We start from the raw sequence: 15785 nt of genomic DNA, 5'->3' as shown, positions 1-15785 counted from the left end.
AGAGGCACCTCAAACTTAACACGTCGGAGCCCTCGCCCCCACCCCCAAGCACATGAACAAAAGTAAAGCCTGCCCCCTCCGGTTCGTCACCGTCTCGGTCCATCCTCCCAGTGGCCTGGGTCAGGTACTTTGGCACCGTCCTTGACTTTTTTTTCTCTCTTTTTAAATTTTATTTATTTATGGCTGCCGCTCAGCTTGCGGGCTCTTAGTTCCCCAACCTGGGATCAGACCCAGGCTGCAGCAGTGAAAACACTGAGTCCTGACCACTGGACCGCCAGGGAACTCCCTAGTTTAATTTTTCTTATTGTGATAAGCAACGCATGACATAAAACTTACCATCTTAAGCCCTTTTTAGTCACACTGTTGTGTGGATGCCCCTTATCCTTCTGTCTTCTGCACCCCGTCAGTCCAGCAGTGTAGCCTGTGAGCTCTGCCTGTGGAAGATCTCCACGGTCTGGCCTGTCTCCCCACCCCCGCCGCGCCCACCCCGGTCCAACCACCATCACCTCCCACCTGGACCATCTCAGTCTCCTCCTCCTGGGGCTCCCTCCATCCCCTGCCCCCCACCGGCTATTTCCCTCACTCAGCCAACCGGACCCTGTTGTAACCTGAGTCAGCTCACAGCCCTTCTCTGCTCAGAGCCCTCCGGAGCTCGCCCAAGAACTCTGCTCACCAATGCACTAACCACTGGGTGAGCTGTGAGTGTTAAAAATTTCAAAGACTTCGAAGGAAGGGGGGAAAAAGTCAGTTCCCCATGAATACTATTTTTATATGGATGACACGTTGAAATGATCATGTTTGTATATATCATGTTACATAAAAGGTATTCTTGAAATTAACATACGTTAAATTCACCTCTTCTTTCCGCTAGAAAATTTGGAATCACATGTGTGGCCGGCATCGCCTTTCTGGGGGCAGCGCTGCTTCAGAAGGCACCGCCCCTACTGGGTTGTCGGAGGGTGAATGAACGCACATAGTAGAGCTTTGAGGGCAGTGCCTGATACATCTAATGCAACGTGTTAGCTGTTATTGCTTTTTAATTGTGGGAACACGTGCATACCATAAAAGTTACCATTTTCACCATTTTTAAGTGTCCAGTTCAGTGGCACTAAGTACATTTATGGTGTTGTGCAACCGTCACCTGTATCCATTTCCAGAACTTTTTCGTCATTCCAAACAGAAACTCAGTACCCATTAAACAATGACTCCCTGTTCTCCCCTCCCACCAGCCCCTCGTAACCTCTCATCTACTTTCTGTTTCCATGAATTTGCCTATTTTATGCATCTCATTTTAAAAATTATTTTATTTTTTTATATTTTGGCTGCGCCCTGCGGCATGTGGGATCTTAGCTCCCTGACCAGGGATGGAACCCGTGCCCCTTGCAGTGGAAGCGCAGAGTCTTATCCACTGGACCGCCAGGGAGGTCCCGTATGGTCTCATCTCAATGGAATCATACCATATTTGTCCTTTTGAGTCTGAGTTATTTCACTTAGCATAATGTTGCCAAGGTCCATCGATAATGTAGCATGTATCAGAATTTCATTCCTTTCCAAGACTGAATAATATTCCAGTGTGTGGCTGTACCGCATTTTGTTTCTATCTACATCCCTCAGGTGATGGGCACGTGGGTTGTTTCTGCCTTTTAGCTGATATTATTTTTAGTTCATGATCTGACCCCTGGCTTTCTATCTATCTATCTAACCTCATCTCCCACTAACTACTCTCCCCCTTACTTGCTCCACTTCAGCCTCACTGGCCTCCTTCCTTGACTCAGACACTCATCCACCTCAGGGCCTTTGCACTTGCTATTCCGCTGCTCCATGATTCCCTCCCTCCCCTCCTCAGTCAAGCCTGCCTTTATTACTCTAGTTAAAATTACAAATACCTTGTCCTTCTTTTTCATTGCTTTTCCTCCACAGCACTTAGCAACTTCTGACATAATATTTATTTTCCATTTATATTGATTTTACGTGTCATAATCTTTTGTAACATTTGTATTTTAAATATTGATAATTCTATACATGACACATATATTCTAATATCTATTAAATATTTATTCAATAAATAAAAGCTAAATACATGTAAATTAAATATTTGTAAATACTTAGTATAATCTGTTATATTGTTCTTTCTTTGTTTCCCTCCTTACCCTCCTCAAAAATGTAAGCTCCACGTGAACAGGGATCTTTGTTTTGTTCACAGCCGTCCCTCCAGCTTCTAGACAGAGCCTGGCACGCAGCACATATCCCACGCTTTAATTGCTGAATGGATGAATATTTCGTGAATGAGGAACCTGGGAGGATGTGAATGAGCCAAAAGAAAGTGTGTTAATTGGGGAGAGGAGAGGAAGTTGGGAAGAGCAGAAAAAGGGCCCCGAGGCTTAAAAGCTGGTGTGATCAGGCCCTGGGTGAGTGTGAGGGACACTAGGGAACAGGCTGGCAGAAGAGACACAGTGAGTGCTTTGCGGGGGGTGGGGGTCTGAACTTTACCTGAAATGTGGTTCCGTCATTTGCTGGGTAACCTTGAGTCAGTGACTTGCCCTCTCTGGGCCTCATTGCCTCATCTGTAAAAAGGGAGAAGAGCAGCTGTTTGTTCGTGAATGCAACATGAACATACATATTTTCTGCATTTCTGCCATGTGCCGGGCACTGTGGTAGATGAGGCAGGCAGCGTCCTCACCCTCATTGATCTATTCCAGGCCCCCACCTCCAGGGTCCTGTAGAATTAAGCACTGTGGTGGCCTGTGGTGAACCGCAGTTCCTGTCGTCAGGTTAGCTGTAGGCTTCAGCTTTCCTCATCGGTAAGGTAGGGATAGAGGTACCCACCGTGCATGGTTGTCATGGAAGCCCGGTACCCCGTTTATGGTAATGGCGATTTCTAAATGGGGGCTTTGTTATTGGTGTGGTCTTGGGTTCGAGATGCAACTTGGACCCTTCATCACTGAGCTTATGTTTCTTTTCTTTTTTTTTTTTTTTTTTTTTGACCACACCACGCAGCTTGCGGGATTTTAGTTCCCCGACCAGGGGTTGAACCTGGGCCCCCCAGGCAGTGAAAGCGCTGAGTCCTAACCACTGGACCGCCAGGGAATTCCCATGGAACTTATGTTTCTTTTCAAAATATGAACTTGACGTGGCTTAGAACGCATTTTGTGGATGCTAAATCTCTGGCCTTGGATGTGGCCTTAATGCTTCACTAGGCTCTTCTGAGTTGGGCACACCTGTTGTACTGTGAGGCGTCCAGAGACTCAGTTTCCTCTCCTCTCCTCTCTGGAACTTCAGCAAAAGATTCTTCGTTCAGCAGGCTGCTGAGTTAACCAACCTTCATTTGGGATGTGTGTAAGTTAGCACAGGTCATGCTAGCTGCTGTAACAAATAAGACCTTTATTCTCAGTGGCTTCAGTGTACTAAGTAGCTTCAAAGCATTTTTCTCACACATGTTATAGACCAGTGAGGGTGTTTCTGGTGGGGCAGCCTCATGTGAACTCACTGAGAGAACCAGACTCCTTCCCTAGAGTGGCTTTGCCCTCCCCTAAGCCTGTGGAGTCCACTGTAGATGAAGAAGTGTGGAGGGATGTCTTTTGTGGCAGGCCTGGAAAGTACGAATGTCACTTTCACTTATGTTCTGTTGGCCAGAATTCAGTCATGGGACCACACCCAGCTACAAGGGATGCTGGGAAATGTAGTCCAGGGAAAGAAAATGGTTGGGGGAAACATACAGCAGTCTTCACCATAGTGGGTGTGTATTTGTAGATGCCTGGGTGGCCAGTGGAATGAGTGGGAAGGTCTCAGTCAATGGGAGGGGGCATCTGGATTAGCTGTTTTCCTGACCTTTGGACCTGTGGTCTCTGATAAGACATATATTTCACACCATGATCCAGGAGGGATACACACACACACACACCTGAAACAAAGTTTTGTGGAACACTTAGCTGAACCACCTTTGAGTCATTCAATATGTTTTTTCAATTTTCCTTCATTTGTTTCAGTGATGGTTGAGACTCACTATACTGATTTCATCATTGCTCAAATTTTCCAACTCACAATTTGAAAAGCGCTGAAAATGAAAGTAGAAATGTGAGGAACCGTATGGGCAACTTCTACACTCCTGAGAGAGTACCACCTCAATTCCCCATGCGTCCCAGGCCCAGTTCCAGAAGCGCGTTGGAGGCATTGGGGCAATTCTGGAAGGTTAGAACACTTAGAACAAAATCTACTCGCTTCCCATGCTTACTGCCCCCCCACCCCAGCTACTTCTCTGACATCCTTTCCAGTGCCCTCCACCCACCTCACAATGATCTAGTTGTTCTTGGTGCCTATCAGGCACATTCCTGCCTTAGGGCCTTTGCACTCACTGTTCCCTCAGCCTGGGATGCTTTGCCCTCATCTATTTGCATGGCTCCCTTCATTTCAGTCTCTGCTTCAGTGTCACATGTATTGACCACCCTGTTTTAAAACTAAAGCCTCCCCTTCCCCATCATTCCCTTATCCTGCCTTTTGAGCTCCTCCTGGCCACTTGCCACTAGCCAATATCACGTAGATGACTTTTTTTTACCAATTTATGGTTTGCTTCTTCCAGGAGAATTTAGCTCTATGAGGGGTCTCCCAGGGCCTGGGGCATAGTAGGTGTTCACTGAATATTTGTTGAGTGAATGAATGCAAATGTTTTGGTTTTGTGTTTTTTTCTCCCTGCCCAGTGGGAAAGCAGCTTCCTCTCATCAGCATTTTGGGAAGGTGAATTGTCCACAGGGTGTTGTAAGAGAGGGTCTGGGTGGGGGTCGGGGGAGAGGGGGAGAACCGAGCTGGGAAAGCTGTTCCCAGGAATTCTGTGGAATCAATAGCTTGGTTGCTTGACGTGAGAACATATGTCTATAGATTATTATTTCATAAAAGAATCGCTTAGGAACTGTGTGTGTTTTTCTGTCCCCCCTGCTGAAATAACAGTCCTAAATCTCACCTCCTAACCAACTTAACCTCCCAAGGCACCGCAGAGCGTGGCGGGGCAGAGGGGGGTTCCCTCAGGTCCCTCTGGCCTGATTTGCTCTGTGTGTGTGTGTTTTCACTTTTTGTTGAAGTCTAAAGGTTTCTGTGTTTGCTTGGTTTTGTGTTTTGAAGTATAAAGGTATTTCTGCCTCCGAAATCAGCACTTTACACACTTAGAAAATTCTACAAACCCAGCACATTTCACATGCCTTTGTGGTTTGTGTGTTTTCTTGCCCATTTTTGGCTTTGGTGGGGTTGGGGGGTGGGGTGTGGTGGATGGAATGAGAGGCTAAAGCGTCACACTCACCTCTCACACGTGCAGCCCCCATCCCAGGGCCAGTAGTGGGTACAGAGGGCAGTGACGCAGGGACGTGCTGGGGGTGTCCCCCCTGGGTCATGGAGGGCACCCAGGAAATTCAGCGAGGGCTGGAGGCGGGGGTCTGGGCGCTGCCCCGTGCGTTTGGGGGGCGGGGGCCGTGCTGAGGGAACATGTTCTGGGAGGATGTGCAGCCTGGTAAGTGCAGGTTGGGAGTCATGGTCCGGGTGGGGGTGGGGGTGGGGGTGGGGATGGGCCATGTGACCGGTTCCTTCCTCCCTCTCTCCCTCCCTCCCTCCCTCCCTTCCTCCCTTCCTTCTGGTTTTTCCTTGCTTAAAATTTTGAGCAGCTTTATTGAGATATAATTCACATAACCATAATTCCCCCATTTAAAGCATACAGTTCAGTGGTTTTCTGGTACATTCCCAGAGTTGTGCAGCCATCCCCACAACCTAGTTCCAGAACATTTTCATCCCCCCAAGTGGAAACCCCGTCTCCTTAACAGTTGCTCCCCATTCTCCCTTCCATCCAGCCCCTGGCAAGCCCTAACCTGCTTTCTGTCTCGTGAATTTGCCTGTTCTGCACATTTTCTATGAATAGAACCCTACACTATGCGGGCTTTTGGGTCTGGCTTTCATGCGGTGTGTTTTCAAGGTTCATCCACGTTGGAGCATGGATCAGTGCTTCATTCCTTTTTTTTTTTTCTTTTTAAACATTGAGATATTTGCATACCATGAATTTCTCCCCTTTAAGTGTACAATTCAGTGGGTTTTAGTACATTTACAGAGTTGTGCAACCGTCCTCACAATCTAGTTCTAGAACAATTTCATCACCCAAAAGGAAACCCTGTATATTTTCCCCTAATCCCTGGCAACCATTCATTTACTTTATCTTTGGGGATTTACCTTTTCTGAACATTCGTACAAATGGAATCGTGCAAGATGTGGTCTTTTCTGTCCGGCTGCTTTCATTTCACATATTGTTTCCAAGGTTCATCCACGTTGTAGCCTGGATCAGTGCTTCATTCCTTTTTATGGCTGAATAATATTCTGTTGTACAAATGTACCGCATCTGGTTTATCCACTTGTCAATTGGTGGACATTTGGGTTGTTTCCACTTTTTGTCAACTGTGAATAAAGCTACTTGGCGGCTGTTTCTTCAGCTGAGGTGGGAGATGGCATCTCCAGCCACCCCCTGCCCAGGCCTGTGCTTCCTTTGTGTGCTGACAGGTACACAGGCTTCCCCTTCCCTCTCTCCCTCCCCGCCCTTCCTCTTTTCCTTTCTCTTCCTCATCTTCCTGTTCTTCCTGTGTTGTATCTCCCCCTCCCCCAGCCTCAGCTGAGGGCTTAGGAGTCTGGAAATCATTTCCAGGGAGCCCTGGGCAGTCCCACAGGGCGGTTCTGCTCTCCCAGCAGGGAAGCCTCAGCTCTGCCTGGCCTCCCACCCCTGGGAGGGAACAGAGGGGACAACCAGATCCTTCTAACCCAGCCCCAGGGGAGATGTGTGGGGACAGGGCCACATGTAGGAAACAGCTTTTCTTTGGGGCTTAAAACAATTTTTTTTTCTTTTTTTTAAATAGGAACAACGCACCCAAGTAGAAAACTGGAATAATATCAGAGATTTCTAGTGAAAAGTCTCCCTCCCTCTCCCAGCTCCCAGCTATCTGTACCCACATCCTCTTCCCAGAGGTAAATGGTTATAGTTTGGGGCCCTCTTTTCAAACAGACATTTTGTGCATGTGTAAGCATCTCTCCCTCTCTCTCTTCTCCTTCTCCCTCCTTCCTTCCCTCCCTCTCTCTTCATGCCCCACCCCCCCATTTTTTAAGGCACTAATGACAAGTTATTCTAACACTGTTCTGCCCTTTGCCTTTAGCTTTTAATGATATATCCTGGAGGTTCTAACTTGTCAAGTTCTGTGTCTTTCTCAGCTGCATGGTGTTTATTCCATTGGAGGGCCCTAACTTGCTGAACCAGTCCCCATCTGCTGGAAACTTAGGTTAGTTCTAGGCTATCACAAACAAGACCACAGTGAGGTACCGTGTGTACACCTGTTGATTTGCATGAATGTGAGTAATGTGAGTCCCGTGTAAGTTAAAAGCCCAGAGGTGGAATTGCTGGGACAAAGGGTGTGCAGAAGAGAAAAAAAATTTATTAATGAAAATTTCCAACTGTATACAAAATTAGAAAGAACTGCATAATGAACCCTCCTTACTTATCCCCAGGTTCCATAGATCGAGATCTGGCCACACTTGCTTGTATCGATATCTTTTTTGTTGCTGTTGAAGTATCAATATTTTAAAGCAAATCCCAGATCTCCTGTCATTTTAATTCTACAAACTCGTGTGTATTTAAAAAGCAAAACTAGGCATTTTCTTACATAGCCACGATGACATTGTCAAACCTAGTAAAAATTATGGTCATTTGGTATCATCAAGGGATGTGCTTTATTTTTTTGGCGGTACTCGGGCCTCTCACTGCTGCGGCCTCTCCCGTTGCGGAGCACAGGCTCCGGACGCGCAGGCTCAGCGGCTATGGCTCACGGGCCCAGCCGCTCCACGGCATGTGGGATCTTCCCGGACGAGGGCACGAACCCGCGTCCCCTGCATCGGCAGGCGGACTCTCAACCACTGCGCCACCAGGGAAGCCCCGGGATGTGCTTTTTTTAATGACTTTTTTTATGGAGATGTGATTGCACATACCATAAAATTTACTGTTTGAAAGTACACAGTTCAGTGGGTTTTAGTATATTTACAAGGTTGTACAACCGTCACCGTTTTCTGATTCTGGAATATTTTCATCCCCCTCAAAAGAAATCCCATTTCCATGAGAAGCCTCCTCATTTCCCCCAGCCCTCCTTCCCCATTACAAGCCCGTGATCACCATTAATCTACTTTCTGTTTCTATGGATTTGCCTGTGTGGACATTTCACATGAATGGAATCATACAGTATGTGTGTGGTCTTTTGTACTTGGCATCTTTCACTGAGTATAATGTTTTCAAGGTTCGTCCATGTCGTAGCATGGATCAGTGCTTCATTCTTTTTTCTGGCTGATTAATGTTCTATTATATGAATATACCAGGTTTTATTTATCCACTGATAGACATTTGGGTTGTTGCCACTTTTTTGTCTCTTGTGAATATGCTGGTATGGGCATTTGTGCACAAGTCTTTGTGTGGTTGTATGTGAATTCTCTTGGGTCTATACCTAGGAGTGGAATTCCTGGGTTAAATGATAACTCCGTGTTCAGTTATCGAGGTACTGCCGGACTTTTTCCCCCAGCGGCTGCACCAGTTTACTTTCCCACCAGTAATGCATGAGGATTCCAATTTCTCTCTTCTAACATAACCATCCTACTGGGTGTGAGGCGGTATCCCATTATGTTTTGTTTTTTTTTTAATTTTTTATTTATTTTTGGCTGCATTGGGTCTTTGTCGCTGCGCATGGGCTTTCTCTAGTTGCGGCGAGCGGGGGCTACTCTTCGTCGCGGTGCGCAGGCTTCTCATTGCCGTGGCTTCTATTGTTGCAGAGCACGGGCTCTAGGCGCCTGGGCTTCAGTAGTTGTGGCACGTGGGCTCTAGAGCGCAAACTCAGTAGTTGTGGCGCACAGGCTCAGTAGCTCCGCGGCATGTGGGATCTTCCCGGACCGGGGCTCGAACCCATGTCCCCTGCATTGGCAGACAGATTCTTAACCACCGCGCCACCAGGGAAGCCCCCCATTATGGTTTTGACTTGCATTTCTCTAATGGCTAATGATGTTGAACATCTTTAAATGGGGTGGGGTGTGCATCTAAATTCTCATCTCTGTTTCCACTTGGCGGATGGGACCACTGTTTTTCACTGCCTTGTCTTTAATTTTCCCCCAAACACTCTCCTTCCCTCTTCCCTGCCTGTTTTCTCTGCCCCTGCTTTCTGTGTCTTGACTGAGTAGTCTTTGTGTACAGAGACCTCCAATCCTTCTTGCTGCCTGTCATTCAGGGGATGAAATCTGGGCTTCATGGTGGTGTGGGCTCATGCCCTTCTCTGGGGCAGCATGCAGTGTGCAGTGTAGGTGGTTGGTGGTGTCAGCCTGCCCAGTGGGGACCCAAGCTCCACCCCTTACTTGCTGTGTCACTTGGGGCCAGTGCCTTCGCCTCTCTGAGCTTCAGATCCTTGAGGTTAGTGGTGAAGCCCATTTCTTTCCATCTTCCCTTTTTTTTTTTTAACATCTTTATTGGAGTATAATTGCTTTACAATGGTATGTTAGTTTCAGCTTCACAACAAAATGAATCACTTATATATATACATATATTCCCATATCTCTTCCCGCTTGCGTCTCCCTCCTTCCCACCCTCCCTATCCCACCCCTCCAGGCGGTCACAAAGCACCGAGCTGATCTCCCTGTGCTATGCGGCTGCTTCCCACTAGCTAACTACCTTACGTTTGGTAGTGTATATATGTCCATGCCTCTTTATCGCTTTGTCACCGTTTACCCTTCCCCCTCCCCATAGCCTCAAGTCCATTCTCTAGTAAGTCTATGTCTTTATTCCTGTTTCACCCCTAGGTTTTTCATGACATTTTTTTTAAAATTCCATATATATGTGTTTTAGCATACGGTATTTGTCTCTCTCTTTCTGACTTACTTCACTCTGTATGACAGACTCTAGGTCTATCCACCTCATTACAAATAGTTCAATTTCGTCTCTTTTTATGGCTGAGTAATATTCCATTGTATATATGTGCCACATCTTCTTTATCCATTCATCCGATGATGGACACTTAGGTTGTTTCCATCTCTGGGCTATTGTAAATAGAGCTGCAATGAACATTTTGGTACATGACTCTTTTTGAATTATGGTTTTCTCAGGGTATATGCCCAGTAGTGGGATTGCTGGGTCATATGGTAGTTCTATTTGTAGCTTTTTAAGGAACCTCCATACTGTTCTCCACAGTGGCTGTATCAATTTACATTCCCACCAACAGTGTAAGAGGGTTCCCTTTTCTCCACACCCTCTCCAGCATTTATTGTTTCTAGATTTTTTGATGATGGCCATTCTGACTGGTGTGAGATGATATCTCATTGTAGTTTTGATTTGCATTTCTCTAATGATTAGTGATGTTGAGCATTCTTTCATGTGTTTGTTGGCAGTCTGTATATCTTCTTTGGAAAAATGTCTATTTAGGTCTTCTGCCCATTTTTGGATTGGGTTGTTTGTTTTTTTGTTATTAAGCTGCATGAGCTGCTTATAAATTTTGGAGATTAATCCTTTGTTCCATCTTCCCTTTTGTGCTTTCTCCTTCTTTTCTTTACTAGATACTTATTGAGCATTTTGCAATTCACATCCCCAAATGGGAGTAACATGTATCCCTTAGCTCACTTATTCAGCAGTTATTTACTAAGTGCCTATTGTGTGCCAGGCACTATTCTAGGAGGGGGGATATAGCATGAACAAGACAAAAATCCCCGCTGTCTGGGGACTGACTGGCTGGTGGGGGAGACCCATGATAGGACTCATCAGAAGGTACTGAATGCAGTGGAGAAAAAGGGAAAGTGGGTGGAGAGGGCTGGTGGTGCGAGTGGTCGTTTTAACCTGCCCTCGCTGAAAATGTGACATTTGAGCAAAGACCTGAAGAAGATGAGGTGGAAGCCCCGTAGCTATCTGCAGGAAGGGTGTTCCTGACAGAGAACAGCAAGTGCAAAGGTCCTGAGGCAGGGAAGTGAAGATACTTGCCCCAATTCACAGCTGGTAACTTGTGGAGTCACAGTTTGAACCAGGCAGTCTGGAGTTAGAGTTTGTTTTTGTTTTGTAATGAACTTCATTAAGGTATAATTTATATTTAATGTGATACATCCGTTTAAAAATGTTTTTAATTTAATTTTTTTAATTGAAGTGTAGTTGATTCACCATGTTTCAGGTGTACAGCAAAGTGATTCAATTATACATATATATATTCTTTTATTTATTTATTTTTGGCTGCATTGGGTCTTCGTTGCTGCGTGCGGGCTTCTCATTGTGGTGACTTCTCTTGTTGCGGAGCACGGGCTCTAGGTGCATGGGCTTCAGTAGTTGTGGCTCACTGGCTTCAGTAGTTGTGCCTTGCGGGCTCTAGACCACAGGCTCAGAAGTTGTGCCACGCAGGCTTAGTTGCTTCGTGGCATGTGGGATCTTCCCAGACCAGGGCTCGACCTGTGTCCCCTGCATTGGCAGGCAGATTCTTAACCACTGCGCCACCAGGGAAGCCCCATATATATATTCTTTTTCAGATTCTTTTCCATTATAGATTATTACAAGATATTGAGTGTAGTTCCCTGTGCTATACGGTAGGTCCTTCTTGTGTATCTATTTTATATATAGTAGTGTGTATCTGTTAATCCCAAATTCCTAATTTATCCCTCCCCCCAAGTGATACATCCAGTTTAAGGGTACTTATTGGATGCATTTTGACAAATCAGTACTATTGTGTAACCGCCTTCCTGGTCAAGGCACAGAACATTTGCTAGCATTTGATGTAAGCAGAATCACACAGCCTGTATTCTTTGGTGTCTGGGTCCTGCCACCCAGCACAGTGATTTTGAGGTTCATCTATGTTGCGCATCTTAGTGGTTCGTTTCCTTTTGTTGCTGTGCAGTAACTCCATTGTGCAGATATAATACATCGCGATCTGTTTATCCCTTCGGCTGTGGGTGCACCTTTGGGCTGCTGCCAGTGTTTGGCCATTACACACGAAGCTGCTGTGAACATTCGGGTACTACTCATTGTGTGACATATGCCATCCTTTCTCTTGGGTGAATACCTAGGCATGGAATGGCTGGGTTGGATGAGGATATGTTTAACTTTATTAGAAACTGTCAAGCCATTTGACAAAGTGGCCGGAACATTCAACATTACCCCATCCATGCATAAGAGTTCCAGTTGCTCCACATCCTCACCACCACTTGCTGTTATCAGTCTTATAAATTTTCAAATGGGTATGTAGTGGTGTCTCCTTATGGTCTTAATTGAAATCTCCCTGATGACTAAAGATGTCGAATATCTCACTGGCTTAGGCGCCATTTGTAGGTCTCCTTTCGCTCGTTTTTAAATTGGGTTGTTGGTCTTCTTATTGTGTTGTAGTATTTCTTTATATATTCTGAATATATGTCCTGGTCTGATATATGTGTTGTGAACATTTTCTCGCAACATGTGAGTCCATTCTTGTTATTTGCAGTAGGTGTGTTCTGTAAAGTTGACAAAGTCACCACATTGGGGTCTTTTCAGAGATCCTGCTGGCTTTCCAAGTGGCGGGTAGCTAACTGAGGCCCCAGCTGATGTGCCGCTGTGGTGACTCCCCCCACCAGCTTACATCCCAATCCAGATACCTCTCAAGACCACCCTGTCTCTTCCGCAAGCGCCCTGGCATCCCTGTTCCCACCTGATGCCTCCTCCGGTGCTTCTCTTTAAATGGCTTTATGGGATGTAATTCGCATACCCTCCAATTCACCAGTGGCTCTTCGTATATTCACAGAGTTGTACCACCATCACCACAATCAATTTTTGAACATTTTCATTCCCCCCTAAAAGAAACTGGGAACAGTCCCCTGCCAGGGGGCCCTGGACAGACAGGCAAGGGAGAAGAAGGTTGAGGAGGCCCGTGTCGCGGGAGCTAAGTGGAGAACGGAGGGAGGGAGGGCAGTGGGAACAGGGCCAGTTCCTATGTGGCCTGGTGGGCCTCCGTGAGGACTTTGCTTTGACTCCGAGTGAGACAAGAACTCTGCTTGGATTCAGGGCAGAGGAGGGACAGGAGGTGACTCAGGGTCAAACCAGATCCCTAGACTGGGAGTGGGGGTGGGGAGACTGTTGTGGAGGCTGCTGAAGAAATGCAGGCATGATGTGGGTTCGGGAACTATTTATTGATTTTTGAATTGAACGAAGGAATGATTTCAGCAAAGCAGTAGGAGGCATTTGCCGAAGCAAATGTGCAGGGAAGAGGGCTAGAAGGTCAGTCCCAGCCACACTCCAAAACCAGCCTCTCGTGCTTCTGCCCCCAGAACAAGCAGGGTATCGGGAGGACACAGCCACTTAACAACCAAAAGCCCGGCTTCCAGGCAGACCTACTTTGTGACCTGGGGCATGCTCAGGGGCGTGTTGCCTCAATTTTCATTCTGTAAAATGGGAATAATCAAGTGCCTGGGTGTGGTTAGTACATGTTTGGTAGTTTTCTTTTCTTTTTAATTTTGAAATAGAGTGTTCATACAGAAGAGTAGAAAACGTGTCTTCCACATAGCAATGATCAACTAACACTCTCACAGTTACTTTTTTTTTAAACAGCTTTATTGAGCTTCAATTCACATATCATACCCATTCTCAGAGATGGGTAACCGTCACCATTTCAATTTAAAACATTTTCATCACCCCCAAATAAACACTGTGCCCCTGAGCCATCACCCTCCCCCACCGCTCCCATCCATCCAGGCCTGGCAGCCACTGATCTACTTTCTGTCTCTGTGGATTTGTCTATTCTGGACATTTCATATAAACAGAATCATATAATATGTGGTCTTTTGTGCCTGGCTTCTCTCACTTGGCATGATGGTTTCTCTGTTCATCCATGCTGTAGCATGTGTCAGTGCTTTGTTACTTTTCGTGGCTGAGTAATATTCCATTGTATGGATGGACCACATTTTGTTTCTCCATCCATCAGTTAATGGGCATTTGGATTGCTTTTACCTTTTGGCCATTATGAATAATGCTGCTGTGAACATTTGTGTACATGTTTTTCAGTGCATACATATTTTCATGTTTCCTGGGTAATGTAGCCAAGAGTGGAATTGCTGGGTCATAGGGTCACTCTGTTTAATCCTTCGAGGAGCTGCCAGACTGTTTCCCACGTGATCACACCATGTTACATTCTCCCAGTAGTAGATGGGGGAGACAGTTATTCTTTTGTATTCTTCTGTCTTCTCCCCCTTTGGGGAAACTTTCTGTTGAATTACAACATGGAGAAAAGAGCACACATCATAAATGTCCAGTTGGATGAATTTTTTGCACATTGGACACACCCATGTAACTGGCTCCCAGATTTAAAAACAAAACACACAAAAAAACCCCAGAACATGACCCCCTCCCAAAAGATGCCCCAACCCTTTCTGGCCCCTCCATATGCCCCCCACCCCTCCAGCCCCCAGGGAACCACCATCCTGATTCTAACTCCATAGTTAAAAGTGGGTGTGTACTTTACACATGAAACCATACAGTCGTGTTTTCTTTCACTCAACATGATGTTTGTGAGATGATTCCATGTTGTATATACTAGTAGTTTGTTCCTTTTTCATTGCTGTGTAGTAGTCCATTACGTGATGGACCACAGCGTATTCATGCATTCTTCCGTTGATGGGCATCTGGGTTGTTTCCAGTTCAAGGGTGCTGTGAACGTTCTAGAATGTTCTACATCTGCCCCATTATTCATAAGGGTGGAATTAGAGTAGCCCCAGGCTCTGTGTGATGCCAGGTAGAAATTATCTGTAGGCTCCCCTCCCTTCTTGACGGAGGTGTGCCCGCCATCGCATGTTCTAGAACCCTCCTTTCTGAGTGAGGGTTGAAAGCCATCATGGCAGTCCCTGCTGCTGGTGGTGGTTATTTAACTCTTGCTCTGTGGACTTGAGAGATGTTGTCTTCCACAGCGCCTGTGAACGAGCCGTCCACAATGTCAGTGGGGATGCGGGCGTTGTCTGGGGGTCCTGCCCCTGTGGAGGGTTCCTAACCAGCTTGACAGGGTTCATCGGGGTGGTGTCTGTACACATTCTGCACACTTGCTTGGAGTTTTTATCGTCTTCCATATTGGGGTGGCTCCTGGCATTTGGGGCAGGAGCCACTGGTGTAGACTGATTGGATTAATTTGCCTCCTGGGTTGGTGTGCAGGGTGGGGCGGGTGCTAAGTCCTGTGGAGCATCCCCCCACTGTCCTGGGAAGATGCGCCCGCCTCCTCTCTCTCTCCGCGTCTGACTGTCTCTGAGACGTTCTCTATGGTATCGGCCCCATCAGCACCTCTGCTCAGTTCTCCCTTCTCTGAACAGCTTTCTGTGGTGAGGCCCAATTTCACCCCTCCCCCACCTGTGACCTTTCGCCTCCTCTCCCATCTGCCCCTGACAGGTTCCCTCTGGGCCCCTGGGCCTTGCTCTCATCCCAGTGGCCGGTCCCCCATTGTGAGCCCTGCCCTGTGGGTCCCTGGTCAGCCTGTGATGTGTCCCCCCTGCCCACCACGCCCTCCCCCAAACCTGGTCACACACCTACTCTGTTCAGAATCAGCTGTGACCACTGAGAATGGTGCCCCTCTGTCATTCAGTCCATGTTTACACAGAGGGAACACAACAGACCGAAACCTGGGCTCACCCGCTCCTCCTTGCAGAGTCAGGCAATAGATAAGATAAATCAGAGTCACGCGTGAGATAGTAATCAGAGCTTTGAAGTAAAGCAAAGCTGGAGAGGGAGGTGAAAGTGCTGGGTGAGGGGGTGGGGATCAGCAGAATCAGGT

At 46.7% G+C, this 15785-nt stretch overlaps 1 protein-coding gene across 5 annotated transcripts in view; it reads left to right on the top strand.

Moving 5' to 3' along the window:
- BICRA (BRD4 interacting chromatin remodeling complex associated protein) overlaps window positions 1-15785 on the top strand; it is a 77357-nt gene that overhangs the window by 19342 nt on the left and 42230 nt on the right. For 2 of the 5 annotated variants that reach the window (XM_060132538.1, XM_060132539.1), the window contains exon 2: window positions 3987-4188. The exons of the other annotated variants lie outside the window; for them this stretch is intronic. The gene's annotated coding sequence lies outside the window, so the exon portion shown is untranslated. The remainder of the gene's footprint in view (window positions 1-3986; window positions 4189-15785) is intronic. 5 annotated transcript variants of the gene reach the window in all.

The sequence above is a fragment of the Lagenorhynchus albirostris genome, chromosome 19 (assembly GCF_949774975.1).
Source record: "Lagenorhynchus albirostris chromosome 19, mLagAlb1.1, whole genome shotgun sequence".
NCBI lineage: Eukaryota > Metazoa > Chordata > Mammalia > Artiodactyla > Delphinidae > Lagenorhynchus > Lagenorhynchus albirostris.
The sequence above is the reverse complement of the archived record's forward strand: the minus strand, read 5'-3'. Positions and strand labels throughout refer to the sequence as shown.